Source organism: Triticum dicoccoides, chromosome 2A, assembly GCF_002162155.2.
Source record: "Triticum dicoccoides isolate Atlit2015 ecotype Zavitan chromosome 2A, WEW_v2.0, whole genome shotgun sequence".
Classification (NCBI taxonomy): domain Eukaryota; kingdom Viridiplantae; phylum Streptophyta; class Magnoliopsida; order Poales; family Poaceae; genus Triticum; species Triticum dicoccoides.
In genome coordinates, this window is record NC_041382.1 from 13,063,867 (window position 1) to 13,080,285 (window position 16,419).

At 39.3% G+C, this 16,419-nt stretch overlaps 1 pseudogene; it reads right to left on the reverse strand.

The window, feature by feature from the left end:
- Positions 1–13,966: 13,966 nt before the first annotated feature.
- LOC119357413 overlaps positions 13,967–16,419 on the reverse strand; it is a 5,511-nt pseudogene continuing 3,058 nt past the window's right edge.

Here is a 16,419-nt window from a genome sequence, read left to right on the forward strand (position 1 = left end):
CTAAATAGAAAAGGAAATATATTTGGCCTAGTTTTGGTTTGTAAGCTTAAAAGCCGGACAAATCAGAGACAGAACATTAATTAAAACTAAAAATACACTGGAGGTACTAAAAGTATTCCAAGTGTGTCAAGTAGGTCCTAAAAGTTTGAAATAGTTCAATGCAGGTCTTAAATCTGTGTAAGTCGTTCATTGCGGGTCCTAAAAGTATTTCATGTGCGTCAAGCAGGTCCTAAAAGTCACGCGTAAAATGCACATATAGGACCCATGATGAACGATTTCAATTTTTTAGGATCTACTTGACACACATGAAATACTTTTAGGACCTCCATTGTATTTCAGTTTTAATTAAAACCAGACAAATTTGGTCCCTTGAGACAGTCTACAACCCCATCAAACAAAAAAGGAAAAAACTGTTACCTGGAAAAAAGAAAAATATGGTGATATTGAAAAAGGCATGAATCTTTGGGAATAATCCTCAAATTATATATGGTTGACCTCCTCCTTTTCCCGGGCTTGGGGACCGGCAATGAATAATATTAAACATATACTTAAAATCATATATACGATCCAAGTAGTTACCTAGCGAACCACACGCACGAAAAATTCTACCCGCCGAGAGAGAAAAAGTGGGCGACCCGGCTACGACCATCACCGGGGTTCCCTCACCTCCACTCGCCCCCAGCAACGCGGGAGGAAGGGGAACCTGGGGAACTTGTCCAGCGCGCGTTTCTAGGTTTTTTTATTTAGAGTCTTTGGTTGTCCATGGTTTCAATTCTCTATTGGTGGGATGGCACAAGCAAATAAGATTCCTTCGATGTAGCGGTTCTCAATGTAGTTGGTGTTCGATCTGACAGGCAGTGTTATGTCGTCTGGATTCTTTTATATCTGGGTGGGGCTTTGTCCGGATTTGTGCTGACGCTTGGGGTCGGTAGAGTATTTTCAGGCCCCCTTCGATTTTTCTCTCTGGGCCAGCGATTTGCTACACAGATCGCGCCAGCCGACATATTTTTGTCTACATCGACGACTTCCGGGACGCTGCTTCTACAAGCTCCTGGGTTTAAACAAGTTTGCTAGGCAACAACGAGTTTTGCTTAGGGAGGCCACTGTTAGATGTAGAAGGAAGAAGACTTCAACACCTCAAACATTTGGATGTATGTTTTCTATTTATGTAAGGGTGTTTGTAAGGATATGTGATACTTAATATACGACTTTACGCCTTTCCACAGAAAACACATATGCTCACAATCAATAGCATAGACGGAATCCCCCCACCTTCCACGCCCCTCAAAAATCCACCCACCAACCGGAACCCAAACAAGGAAAACTAGCAGATGGCAACATAAAACATATATATGGATTTTTTTTTCTTCACGCAAAAAGCCACTATGATCTAGAAAGCAGATATTTATATTTTTTTATTAAAATGAGCACATGGTATTTTGAGAAATAATCAATGATAATTAAGCAAACTAAAAGATCATAGTAGTGAACAGATAAACTCGTTTTATTTCTGGGGAAGGTAAGTCGATCTTGAGCGAGCAATAAAGATATTTTTCCCGGGCAGTCAATGTACTTGAGATGAAACATGATCACTCGCAGCCCTTTCCACACTTTGGCTATTCGTTTCACATGTACCGTGGAGACAGACTAGCGGCGAGCGGACGCTAACCTAGATGCCCAGCCGGCAACAGGCAGAGCGGATCCATCACCAAGAGCGATTTGCATCCTTGACTACTCATCTTCTCCTTCGTTGATTAGGTAAGATTGTAACTTACTTAAAAGATTATAAGGCTTAAATTTTGAGTCTCGTGGGGAGGGATTGGCAATTGGGTATGATCATGACTTTCTTGAGTCTAGCCTTTGATTTAGGGGTCTGTTCTGTACACCCAGTTTATAAACATGAATGTTTGGATGGTAATTTGGATGATTATACTTGTGCGACAACATAGCGAGTTTGGTTCCAGGAATTTTGTTGTCAAATCTCAACTTTATTCTTTTCTTTGAAACTAAATATTGATGCATTGTTTATTTGTTTACTATGAAGCTACCTCTCTATGACTACTATATTCACAATTTCATTCATTATTAATGTGGACTTGAGGTTCCGAAGTTTGGTGCTATTGTTTACGTTTTGTATTTGAATACCCGATTGTTCGGTATTATTTTGTATGTTGTGTACTCAGACAATTGATTGTGTACTCTTATTTCATATGTTATTCTCTGGTTCGTCACAAAAGTTCTGGCTCCGCCACTGACCTCAAACACTCCACGTGCTTAGGTAAATTGATGCGCATTTGCATCCATCTCAAAGTCATCCGCTAGTTTGGTGATAATAATCCATTATTGTTGATGGGGCGTGTAATGCACATATGTTTTGCCCTCATTTATGTCATATCTTTTTTCCTAATCATTGACATAACCAAGGTTTTATTGTTTCATCTTTCACAAGACAAGACTACCATGTGGCTACCGTTTCATCTGCTAGTCATGGCTTGGTTACTGAATTAAATCCTAGTGTTATGACCAACCGATTTCTTATTAACCCTGGCTTACTCGCCTCGTTCATAAAAGTAAATTTCAAGCAACATGCATATCAACTACACATGAAATTACCAATCCTCTTAAAAAAAGAAATTACCAATCCTCTTAAATTGTAATAAGGTTAAAGAATAAATCATCTATTTATTAAAAAAAAACCATTTGTTGTTCCTTTTTGTAAGGTTTTGGGAGAGGAGATTTGTCACATTCACAGGCGGCAACATGAACATTTTGGACCACATGATGGCATCAAAATTCAGAAACGTGTGCATGTGTTTAGGGCTTATTACTTCGGGTGTGGCCCGTGCATGTAGTTTTTGGCAGCTTTTGGCAAAGAGTGATACTCGACCCATCCCATCTCTCATTTTTTTTCTTTTTACTTCCGAATTTGTATCTATTATATAATTTCAAGCAAAAGTCCAATTTATATTTTGTTTGTATATATGTTCCTTGTGACAAGGGCTTTGAAACTAGATATCTTTTGAATACATTTTGACAAAATTGTAAGACTTCACCAAATCTCAACTACTAAAACTTAATAGGAACGAATGATAAATTCACCAAGTTTCTGAAAGTAGAACTTAAACACTAAACCCTAATCTCTAACCCCTAAATCATAAGCCCTAATCCCAAAACACTTACACTAACCCCTAAACCTTGAAAGCAAATGAAACTTGGTAAAAACTTAATATTGTAACTATAAAGTTTAAATATTTAAAACTTAGTAAAATTTTAAAAGTTATCAAAATGTAGTCAAGCGTGCTCTTTTTTGAAATTCCTTGTCACAAGATACAAAAATATGCAAACAAAAATTAAATTGGACATTTGGTTAAAAAAATATATAATAGATTTAATTTTGGAGAAGAAATAAAAAAACATGAAAGGTGGGATGGGTGGAGCATGCAACTCTGCCAAACGCATGTGTGCCTCGTCGTGCGTGCCCCTAGGAATATATGGTTTGGGTTACGTTTAAGTCAAGTCTTGTCTAAAAAGGATGACATGTATACCATACGTAATTTGATACAGTCATGAATGACGTGTATATTTGTCTTACATATGACCAAGAATGCGGTGGAATCAACATCACAACAATGCATGTGAGTCACCATTTGTTAGCTGACGGCCCAACAAATAAGACAATGCGTTTGTATATTTAGCAATAGGTATCGTTCTAGAAAGTAAGTAAGTAACTTGTCGTGACGCCGGCCAATTTATTATTTTCAATTGATTGGGAGGTTCGCAGTCTACACAATGCTACACAAAGGCCCCATACAACTCACCTTCATTTGCGGAAAGTTAAATTAATTAAGGGGCTCGATGAGCCATTATATTGGCTTGTCAGTCACGACAAACACACCATGCTTGGATAATTCAGTAGTTAAGTAGTGGAGTGTTTTAACAACATCACTAAGTGCAAGTATTTTAAAGACCAATGGGCCGGGAGTCCTTGTCTTTTATTCAGTCGTCTACACCCAATCAAGCCAAACAAACACAGTTTACTGAGTGCAAGTATTTTAAAGACCAATGGAAAGGGAGTCACATGATGGCATCAAAATTTGCAAACATGTGCATGTGTTTAGGGCTTAATTACTTCGGGTGTTGTCCGTGCATGCAGTTTTTCAAAGAGTGATACTCCACGCACCCCATCTCTCATATTTTTCTTCTTACTTCCAACTTTGTATCTATTGTATCATTTGAACCAAAAGTCCAATTTATATTTCGTTTGTATATATATTCCTTGTGAAAAGGGCTTTGAAACTAGATATCTTTTGAATACATTTTGACAAATTCGTAAAACTTAACAAATTTCAACTACTAAAACTTGATAGGAACGAATGATAAATTCACCAAGTGTTAGAAAGTAAAAATTAAACACTAAACCATAACCTCTAACCTCTAAACCATAATCCCTAATCCCAAAACACTTACCCTAACCCCTAAACATGAAAGCAAGATGAAACTTCATAAAAACTTAATATCACAACTATCCAGTTTAAATATTTAATACTTAGTAAAATTTTAAAAGTTGTCAAAATGTATTCAAGATTGCTCTGTCTGAAAGTCCTCGTCACAAGAGACAAAAATATGCAAACAAAAATTAAATTGGGCATTTGTTTAAAAAAGTATATAATCGATTCAAATTTGGACAAGAAATAAAAAAAGCCTAGAAGGTGGGATGGCTGGAGCACGCAACTCTGCTAAAAGCTACATGCAATGCCCCATCTAAGGTAATTAGCATGTAGAACACACGCAAAATGACCTAGCAATTTTTTAATCTTGAAGTAATCAGGTGGCCGTATGCATGTGTGCCCCACCGTGCATGCCTCTACGGATATAAGGTTTGGGTTACACTTAAGTCAAGTCCTCTCTAAAAAAGATGACGTGTATACCATACGTAATTTGATCCAGTTTTGAATGACGTGTATATTTGTTTTACATATGACCTAAATGCATTGGAATCAAACATCACAACAATGCATATGAGTCACCATTTGTTGGTTGACGGCCCAACAAGTAAGACAATGTGTTTGTATATATAGGAATAGTAATTCATTGTTGTTGAAAAGGACAATTAAAAGGAGAGTAAGTAACATGTCGTGATGCCGGCCAATTTGTTAATTTGGCTTGATTGGGAGGTTCACGGTTTACAAGAATGCTACACAAAGACTGGATACAAGTCACCTTCATTTGCGGAAGGCTTAAACTAATTAGGGGATCGATGAGCCATCATATTGGCTTGTCAGTCACGACAAACACACCATGCTTGCATAATGGAGTGGTTAAGTAGTGGAGCGTTTTAACAATGTTACTAAGGGCTCGGCGGCCTCTGGTTAGACATCAAACGGAACAAGTATCTGCATGGACAACCCCTAGCCTTTTGCCAAAGTTCTGGGGGTTCCCAGTTTTGGCAGTCAGTTATCCAACTGCTCCCCGTCCTCCACATTGGAACCTCCATCTCGGTGGGTTTGGGGACTTCGACTTTGTTCTGGTCTAATCGTTGGGCTGGGGACGCCCCCTTTGCCGCTCGCTTCCCCGACCTCTTCTCCATTGCCGTCGACCCCCTGATCTCTGTTGAGAGGGCCCTTATTGACTTAGGGCGCCTCGCTTTCTGGAGGCCATTTGGGCCTCCGGAGGCAGCCGCGTGGCATGAGCTGCTTGACCGCGTGGCTCTCCACGAACCGGTTGTAGATTCTGGCCCAGATGAGGTATGTTGGCGCCTTGAGCCCTCTAGCCAATTCTCCACCAAGTCCCTTTATCAGGCCATTGCCCCCTCCTCCGCCCCGCACCCCTTTCGACAGTTTGGGCCATCCGCTTGCCCTTGAAAATTATGATCTTAATGTGGCAATGGATCCGCGGTCGGCTCCCGTCTGGGGTGGAGATTCGCAAACGCAATGGGCCCGGGTCTGGCCTCTGCCCGCTGTGTGGGACTATGGAAGACTCCAATCACATCTTCTTCTCCTGTGTTTCTGCACAATTCATTTGGAGCTGCTTTAGACAGGTGGTGGGAGGGGATTGGTGCCACAACAACTTCCCTGACCTCTTTGCCGAGCTCCAGAACTCCCCCCTGCCCTCTCGCCACATTAGGTGGCTCGAGATGGGGGCACTCGCGTGGACCCTCTGGACCATCCGCAATAGGCTCGTGATTCAGCGCACCCCTCTCCGACGTGCCACTGACGCTCTCTTCAAATTGTCTGGTTTCTTGCAGCTCTGGTGGCCGCTTAGCCACCCTCAGGATCGGGACGCCATCACCACCTTCATCGCCGACCTATGCTTGATGGTCGTCCGCCTCTCTCCACCGCTTCCGCCTCCTCCTCCAGGGCCCGATTAGATGATCGACGCCGTCGTCGTCACCGGCTACGGCCACCTTTTCTGTTTTGTGTTTTGGGCTTGTTGATCTGTGCCTTCAGCAGAACCTTTGTACTTTGGTATGCTTCTTGTGTGTGTGTGTGTGTGTGTGTGTGTGTGTGTGTGTGTGTGTTGAATTAGTCCGTGTATGTGTGCTCTTGGCAGTTTGCTTTATTTATAAAGCGGGGCGAAAGCCTTTTTCGGTAACAATGTTACTAAGTGCAAGTATTGTAAAGACCAATGCACCGGGAGTCCTTGTCTTTTATTCAGCAGTTTACTCCCAATCAAGCCAAACAAACAAATTTTACTTAAGTGCAAGTATTTTAAAGACCAATGGAATGGGAGTCCTCTCTATTCAGTCGTCTAGCCCCAACCAAGCCAAACTAACAGTTTTACTAAGTGCAACTATTTTAAAGAGCAACGGACCAGGAGTCCATGTCGTTGATGTTTTGTCAGATCGGGCTAGTATGTAGTAGTATCTCAAGAAATAAGCACAGGACCTACTCAAATTTGTCCGACCTGGTAAGCTAGCTGCTTTGTACAAAGCGGAGTGGAGCCCTTTTTCTCTCATTAGCAAATGACATCATGGGACATGACGCCATGTGAAACATACACTCGCTCCGACCATTCCAATGAACGTAGGGCGCACATGTATCTCAAAATTTATCTTTGATCAGAAATTAGACTAACATATAGTTTTGTGACTCCAAAATTATACCTTTATAGTATTTTTTCGAATATGAATTCAATAGTATACTTTTCTCACATATAAACCATATTTGATTGGTCCAATTTCTGGTCAAAGTGAATTTAAAGATGCATGCACGCATCTTATTCATTACAATAGAGGGAGTATATATGAGGAATATTGGGTGTCCTTTTGGTTTTTGTGGACAAGCAAACTGCCCCGTTTCAAGCTGGCATGGTTTCATTAGAACGCACAAAACAAAATGTACCTCGTGTTGAGAGTTCATTGGTGTGCAGGGTCCATGGCGCGTCACATCATGTACATCAATGAAAAGAAGCAGAAAGAATATCATAACGCATAACGTCACCCGCAAAAAAAAACATAACACGTGTGACCTAGTTTATAAGGAAAACCAGACCCGAAAACATAACATTCTCGGCTAATTAGGGAAAACTGAAAGAAAACCCAAAAAAAACAAGAAAAAGAGGCACTATAACTTGGGGACAGGGACAAGACAAATCCAGCATGAAGGGACATTGTCGGAGCCGGACACTAGAGCGCCAGGTCATGACCAGGAAATGTTCCAAATTTCCAAGGTCACAATAACATATGCAAGTGCAGCTTTGGTTTAGCTGACGGCCCAACAAACAAGATGATGCATTTGTATATGGCAGTAGGAAAACCCATTGTGATGCCAGCCAAGCTAGCTGTTGTCCGCATGATGCTCATCGATTTTATTTGAGATTGCTCATCGAGCTATGTGTTCTACTTTTTGGCAGAGGTACCTTGAGATGAATTAGTTAACGCGGCTCAGCTGCACAAAGACTTTGTGTTAGTTTGACTGAATAGAAAACCAGGACTCTGCGTTGGTCTTGAAAATATATATACATGCACTTGGCAGTATAAAACCCCTCCACTGCTTAGTAACTACTCAATTATGCAAGCCGGCTGTGCTTGTCATGACTCGTGATGCAATTGGGAAGTGTTTTTTTTAATACAGACCGAACGATTACAAAATAACCAACATATTGTTGGACAAATTCTCCACCGAATACAAAATCATACGGGTATTAATGAGCAACACTGCCCCATGTTCTTAAATGGTAATCGACCATCTAATCAAATTAGGTTGGGATACTAAGAAATACGGACCAAGATTTGTTCATACATATCAATTAAGGTCATTGCATACGCAGCCTAGCATACGTAGCCTTAACTCGTCACACACCCAAAAAGGTCACATCTCAGTGTGGGAAGCAAATGGGCAAAGCTGTCCCTTTTCAATCATTTATGCACTAGTTGTATTTCACTACTCAGTTTTTTTTTCTGACAGCTGTAACAGTAGGGGAACCCCTACTACATCTTTTTATATTAATAAAGGAAAACTATACAGATTACATATTTACGTGAACCACCACCCTGTTGGGTGTGGATGAGCAGAGGCTTAAAAACTATCTAGGGTTTCATTCAAGGGGCTGTATTAAGAAAAGAAACAACAATCTGCTTCTTATTATCAGAAGTTCTATAGACTAGGTTGGAGAAGTCCTGTCTAAATCTCTGTTTCCAGGATTCAATGGAAGGAGTGATCCGGCGGAAGTAGCTGTTGGTGCTTTCTTTCCAGAGGCTACATACCGCACCAAGAATATATCCATGAACATGGGACTCCTCCAACCTGTCTTAGCCTGCTCAATTAGATAGAGTCTATCTCCTGTGCAACCCAACATATCCCAAGTTTCTGCCATCATTCAGCACTAAAAGAACAGTGAAAAAAGGTGTTCCATTGTCTCTTCAGTATGATTTTCACACAACAGGCAATCCAAGTTATTTTCCACTACTCAGTTTTGCCATTAGAAGTTACATCTGCTTAAAAATGCCATTGCTTGGTGAGAAACTAGCTAAAAATGTCATTAGACACTTAACAAACGCCATTGTTCCATTATATGTTTGCCCAAAAATGTCATTAGACAGTATTACTATCAGGTCAAGCTTATTGACCATGTTATATGACCAAAGTACCCCTAGTCCCACGTGTCAGCTCTCTCTAGATCACAATGATAATTGTGGGCCGCACTTGTCAAGAGTCAGAAAGCAAATAACTTTAGAGGAAATAAGAACATTGTTGGGGATCGAGTGGGACCCACACTTATTCATAGTGAGATAGAGTGAGAGCAGACGTGTGGGTCCATCGTTATTTTGGTCATATAACATGGTAAACAGGCTTTGAGCTGACAGTAATGGTGTCTAGTGGCATTTTTGAGCTTGCGGTTAACGGAGTGATGGCATTTTTTGAGCACTTGAAAATTCTAGTGGCAAAATTGAGTAACGAAACACAGCTACTTGCATAAATGATATATTTTTCAAAAATGAAACATATCTATTATACTGATTTATTAAAAGGGTATAATAAAATTACATAGAGGGCCATGTACGATTGAACGATCACTGTCGTCGCCACAACGAACTGCCAACACCCCGGTATCACCACTCTCATACTGGAGCCGGTCTAACCTTATCGATGACATCCTGGAAATCTTCGTGCACGCCCCTAAGGACCAGCACCCTGGAGTCACAGTCGTCACCATTGAAGCGGTCGGTAGAACCTGACATCAAATCTCGCTGTCAGGTACGCACGACAAAACAAATACCCTCGCTGCCCCGAGGAGCTGGCAGGAGTCTACGTCAGAGCTCCATCAAATCGACTTGTTCAAGAGGAGGCTTTTCCCACAAGGTTCATCTTGAATTCGGGTGTACCCATATTTTAGGACACAATAAAAAATATTCTTAAGCTTTATTTTAAAAAATATCATGCACATAGGTATCATTGACAAGCTTGCCCATGCCAATTTTTGCAAAACAATATGACCATATGTAGCGTGATGAGAAATCCAGGATTCAAGTTTCAAAAACTTTATTTTGCATAATATAACAAACGAAAGCATTGATGTTCAAATGTGTGGCCTTGTGTCCGTCCAGAACCAGGGCAGAGTGATCTGGTGGTCATCGGATTTCCATGCAAAGCCCCTGGCCAAATCCGATGCCCGTTGCGCAGGACCCTTCTTTGGAGTTTGAATAACAGTTTTTATGGGTGTTTGACTAGTAGGTTTTCTTTTCTTTTTAAGGGTGTTTGGCCACTATCATTCGTAAAATCTGGTGGGGGTGCCGGTGAGGTGAACGAAAAACTAGTTGTGTTTATTGGAAGGTGATGACGAGACCAAAATACCAAGGAGGGTTGGGCTTTCAAAAGATTGAGCTATTCCATCTTGCTCCATTTGCCAGGCAAGCATGGCGAATTTTGTAGTCGCCAGACACCCTGAGTGGCAACAGTCTGAAGGCACGCGAAGTTCCTTGATGCCGAGCTTGGCGGGCAACCCTCCAAAAAAGCAGGGCAATCATGAAGGGTAAGGAAATACTTAGTCATGGACTGACCAGGCGAATTGGGGATGGCCAATCAATATTCATTTGACTAGAAGGTAGGCATAGTTAGTAGGTTTTTGGGTATGATAGCAGGCCGTCCTGGCTGTCATGACGTAGTATGGGCTGGAGTGTCACGGACATGTTGAATCCATGATGCATTTGTTTGACCTGGCAAGGGGAAAATCCTATATGACGCACGTTGCATCAAGCTGTCAGGCTTCGCACAGGCTTCACGAGCAAGGAATGCGATCTAGGTCGGCCTGTGAATGGTTGCAGTGATCCTGGTTTTGGGAACCTTCTAGATGTTCCCAGACGGTTTTTCCTGGTTTTGGAACCTGTTAGGAGGTTCCTGAACAGTTTTTTTTTCTATTTATGTTTCTTTTTTGATTTTATTATTTCCTTTTTTTTGCTTTTCTCTCTCTTTTCCCTCTTTTTGTTTCTGTTTCTTTCAATTTTTTTTTTATTTTTCCAATTGTTTGTCTATATGTTTGGGTTCATCAAAAATTATTCGCAAATGTCTAAAAATGTTTGTATTACCAAACAAAGTTCATGTTTTAAAATTTGTTCGGGAGTTTTAAAAAATGTTCACGTTTGCAAAAGATGTTCTTGTTTTCAGAAATTACTTGCAATTTTTAACAAATGTTCGTGTTTTCAATTTTATTCAGGAGCATTTCAAAACAAATGTGAGCATGTCCAAAAAAAATTCACTTTTTAAAATTTAGTTAATAGTTTTAAAAAATGTTCCAATTTTTAAAAAATCTTCATACATTAAAAAATGTTCATATTATCAGAATTTTTTGATTTTTTTTAAAAAATGTTCACAAAAATTTAAAAGTGTGTGCATTTTGTAAAACATAGATTTTTTTGAAAAAAAATCCGATTTTTTATAAACATGAAAAAATTTGTTCGCGTTTTCCAATTTGTTCGAGAATTTCAAAATATGTTTGTGCTTCAATTTTTATTGCATGTTCAATTTTGTTCGGTGGATTTAAAGAAATGTTCATGTTTGCAACTAAAATTTCAAGTTTCGAATTTTTCTTCACAAATCAAACAATGTTCAGGAATTTCCAAAAATGATCCTGTCAAAATTTATTCACAAATACTCAAAATATTCATGCTTTCAGAATTGGTTTGCAAATTTATTAAATTGTTCGAATTTTTAAATTTAGGCTATGACTTTTCTAAAAAAAACTGATTTTAGAAAATGTTAGTCTTATCAAAAGTTGCTCGCGTTTTCAAATTTTGTTCAGAATTTCAACCTTATTCACAGATTCAAAAAAGTTCGGTGTTTTCTGAAAATGTTTAGTTTTCTAAATTTTTCTTGAATGGCTAAAAATATTTCATTTTTTAAAAACGGTTTCCATTCAAGATTTAAAATGTTTCATATTTTCCGCTACCGTTAGTTTTTACAGTCTCATGCTGATACATAGTCAAGAACCGATATTGGCTCCCGTGGCCAGCAACACTCGCACATGAACATGAGATCCGGTGATTGAATCCAGGTCAGAGCATTACTTTTAGCAGATTCTAGCGCTACAGTTCCGAAGCTGGTATACAGTAGCCTGCTCGCGGCAGCCTCTAATAGGCCAGCCCAGTCGCATTCGCCCTTGTGCGTTGCGGCTCTGTTTGATGCAAAATGCGTCAAATAGGAGGTCCCCTGGACAAGAGGCATGGCGTGAGACTTCCTATACGGCACTCTTTGTGTCAAATTGCCATCATATGGCACAGGCGGGAGCGACCGGGCAGGCCAATTGAACTGCATTTAGTGGTTAGTCTCCTGTTTCACATTTTCCTGTCGTACACACTAAACACTGTAGTGACTCGGAGCAGCGCAGCCGCACATTAGACACCGTATGATGCTATTTTTCGGTCGGTTCTGGAAACTTCATTTGAAAATACAAACATTTGTTTGATCAAACTGGAACATTTCATGAAATTATGAATAAATTATAAAAGCATGATTTTTTTAAAATTCCTGTGTTTTTAGGAAATATTTTTTTATAAAAGAGTAAATTTTTGAAACCACGGGAATTTTTTAAAATTTTAAACATTTTATAAAAAACATGCACATTGTTTGAAACTGTGAGCAGTTTTTGAAAATGTGAACATTTGACGAAATTATATATTTATTTATTTATTTCTAAAACAGTAACATTTTAAATAAGACGGACATTTAAAAAAAAATCTTGAGCATTGTTTTACAAAACACAAACACTTTTGGAAAGTGCAAACAGTTTTTGCAATCCCCTACTTCTATTGAACACAACAAAAATTTTTACGAAAGGGAAATAGTTTTTAAAACGAGAATATTTTTAGAAAATTCCACATTTATTAAAAATGCAATCACTTTTATGAAGTTTTAAATATTTTTTGAAATATGAACATTTTTATAAAAGATGATCAATTTTAAAAATTAATACAAAATTTGAAATATTTTTTTATTCCAATCATATATGAAGAAGACATACATTTTTATAAAAGGAAAACATTTTTTGAAAATACGAACATTCTTTTAAAAATACGAACAATTTTCGAAAACCTGAACGTCTGTTTGCAATCCCACACATTCTTTAAAACATGAACATTTTTTGAAAACAAATACACTAAAAGTAGAAAACCAAAGAAGACCATAAAAGAAAAAAAAAAGGACAGAACCTGAACAGGATGAGTAGCTTCTCCTCTTTTGCGCTTATTGTTGTGTTTATTTACAAGAGGAATCTGCTTTTTCGCCAAAAAGAAAAGAAAATGGGGAACCTGCTGGTACGACGAAACGGATGTCCTGTCATTGAACGCCGACATTAAAATTAATTAGCAGCCTCATATACACAATCACTTCGGTATGCAAGTGTTCTGTTTTCAGTTGGTTCCTTCAAATGCCACGAGATCCAGCTGATTTTATGCAGCCGTGCTCTTTCAGAAAGTATAATTAAGCACAACTTTTGCAAGGTGGAAACTTTAATTAATTATTCCACTGAGATGGAGGATCTGTGAATGCATGTGTCTGTATACCACATTGCTATCCAAAGTTTGCTTGTCATAACTGGAGAAGATAATCTGCTATCATCGGGTTAAAGGATTAGTGGTACTATATTATATTTTTTTTAACACAGTACTATATTGTCTTAGAATCTGTCAAATGAGAATATATAGTAATAAGTGGAAACAGTTCCACAAATGATGGAACAAATAGCGATCCTATGAAAACAGAGGAAGGCCCTGATCCCGATGGAACAAATACAGATCATGTGAAAAGTCTTTACTATAGAAGAACCTTCCTCTGCTTCCACTCTTTGTAGAAATTCCTCTTTAACAGTAATTAAGTGAACCGCAAAAAAAACAATAATTAAGTGGAAAGAGTTTTCGCAAACGATTGAACATATACAGATTCCCTGAAGACTTTTCGAGTCTACTTGTTCTGATATAGTAGTAAAAGAGTGGACACCAAACTAGTGCACTCCTGTAGTACTATTTAGGTCTGCATTCAATATTCTGGTACTTGTACTGCCATTTTATTGCCACTTTTCTTAGCATTACAAACTGCTCAACTATACATGATCCAGCTAGACTGATATAGTCTATAATATGCTACCAATACCAAACTCTCCTTCACAATTCACAACCGGAAACAGATAGCAGTTTTCGCATCTAGCCCGATCGAGCAGTAATGTTTGATGTAATATCTGTCAAGCGTCCCTCTGTACAATGAAAGGTTCTCATTTCTGACACAGGTCTCTTTGCTATGAAGGGTTCTCATCAGACATCAAGTCCTTGATCAGACCATACAACCTCATCAAGACCGGGTGGAAATGCGTGCGAAAGAAACACACGATCGGAACGCTCGGCGCATAGTTCTTCGCCACCACCCTATGCTCCACGCTCTTCAAGCCATCACTGGAAATCCGCTAAATTTTCCTTTTTAAAGAGTCCAGCTGAAATTTTTGAACAGAACAGTCAGTTTAGAATAATCAAGCATGAAAAAGAACAGACTTGGGAGAATTGCAATGTAAATACCTATAAGAGATCACTGACGTTCATGATGAATGACGTGACGAGGGTTTTGAGGCCTCCGATTCCATCTTGGAGAAGAGTCTGAATGCTGTCTTGTTCCAATGGAGAGTTCAGGCTGGCCACAGGGATGGCAGTAGTTGCAGAGTATGATCTGTTCTTGGTTGCACTCTATATTTCAGGTATGTTGATCTCGGCCCAAGAGCTTCCAAGAGCAGCTCGAACAAAGTGTTCCCCAAATTCTTAACTTGTCCAACGTATACAAACAGCCCATCACTACAAATCAGCATGTTAGCACTGACTGTTTTTTTTTCTGCAACAGGTGATTTAAGTACCCTTTTTGAAAATTCACAACAACAAAAATCCAATAGAAGGTAATTTCACTGCTATTTCCCGTCATGTTATCATTAACCAAGGAAGATTTTACACTAATATTACACACTCCATATAGTTATAAATTATACAATTAGTACTTCCATTTTGAACCAGAAGTAATTTCATTTCAACAAGAAATAGCAGAGTCCAGTGGAAATTGCACACTCAGTACAACCCTTTTCTTATAAAGAATATAAAGGTGGTAATACAAAGTTGGGTCATCTATTTTGGAACAGAGGGAGTACATCAGTAGTTCAGTACGAACTGTAAATCAAACAATGCATCACTCCAGTTCAACATATTAGCGCTGAGTGTGAGTTTTTTGGAACAGGTTTCACCTTTACTGAAAATTCACAACAAGAAAAGGTCCTATAGAAGTACTTCCACTGCACAATTTAACTGTGCCAATTTAGTTAATAACCAAGGAAGAACTTACACTAACATTACATACTCCATATAGGTAAATTAACCATTTGTAAAAACCCATGGACAGTGATCAATTGACCTCTGTTGCGGCACTAGAAATAAATTTGCACATAGTCTGTCTCCCTCATTAACGAAAAGAGAGAATGGACAATTAATAGTAAATCTCAGTAAACTAGTATTATGTTTCAGCAATAATAAGTTAATTAATGTCAATAAGAAATACTCCAATAAACAGCACGGTCGAATGGATTTATTGAAAGATTTGCTTCAGATACTATCAGGCCCGGTGCGCGCGCACACACAGAGTTAACTTGCATAATTTAACTGTGCTAGGAGAAATTACAGTCAGAGAACCGGCGAAGCACTCACCGGCAGCCGTCCGGTAGGTCACCGGCGTTGGGCGCCATGCGGAGGGTCAAAGTTGCAGTGGAACTTCACCGCTCGCCCTCGCCAGATCGCGCGAGTAGAGCCTGGCCTTGTCTCTTCCCTCGCCGCCGCCAGCCTATAGTGGAATCCCGACATCGCGTCCGTCAACGCGGACACCGGAGAAGGTGGCCTCCAGCATGCGGAGCTCAGCCGTGCGGTCGTAGGTGCTGTTATTTTTTCTCTTGGTGTGGCAGGCAATTTTGCAGCCAAAGACTGCTTGCAAGTTTGGAACCGTCTCCACTGCTCTGCTCTGCTCTTCCTTTGTAATTTCTCTCTGGTATAAGCTTTTTGAAACTTTGATTGTTGATCTTCTACCAATGATGTTATAAAATGCTTCAAAAAGAAATATATTCCTAATCCTGCAAAGTACACACTCAACACCGACGGTTGTTATCTAGTTTCGGTTTGCAAGCTTATAAAACTGTACAAATGGCAGACTAACAATGAAAACATAACAAATTTGATGCCTTTGAAACATTATGATGGAGATGTGTATCAATGTAATGACAACCGCATCAAAACCGAAATGAGCAATAGGATAAGAAAAAAAATGACAGTATTAAAGTCATGATTTTTTTGGTTAAACACAAAGTATATATGGTTGGACCCTCCTCCTTTATCCGGGCTTGGGACCAGCTATAAATATTGTTAAGCATAAGCTTAACATCAATATCATAGGCGGAGTTCCCCCACCTCCCACA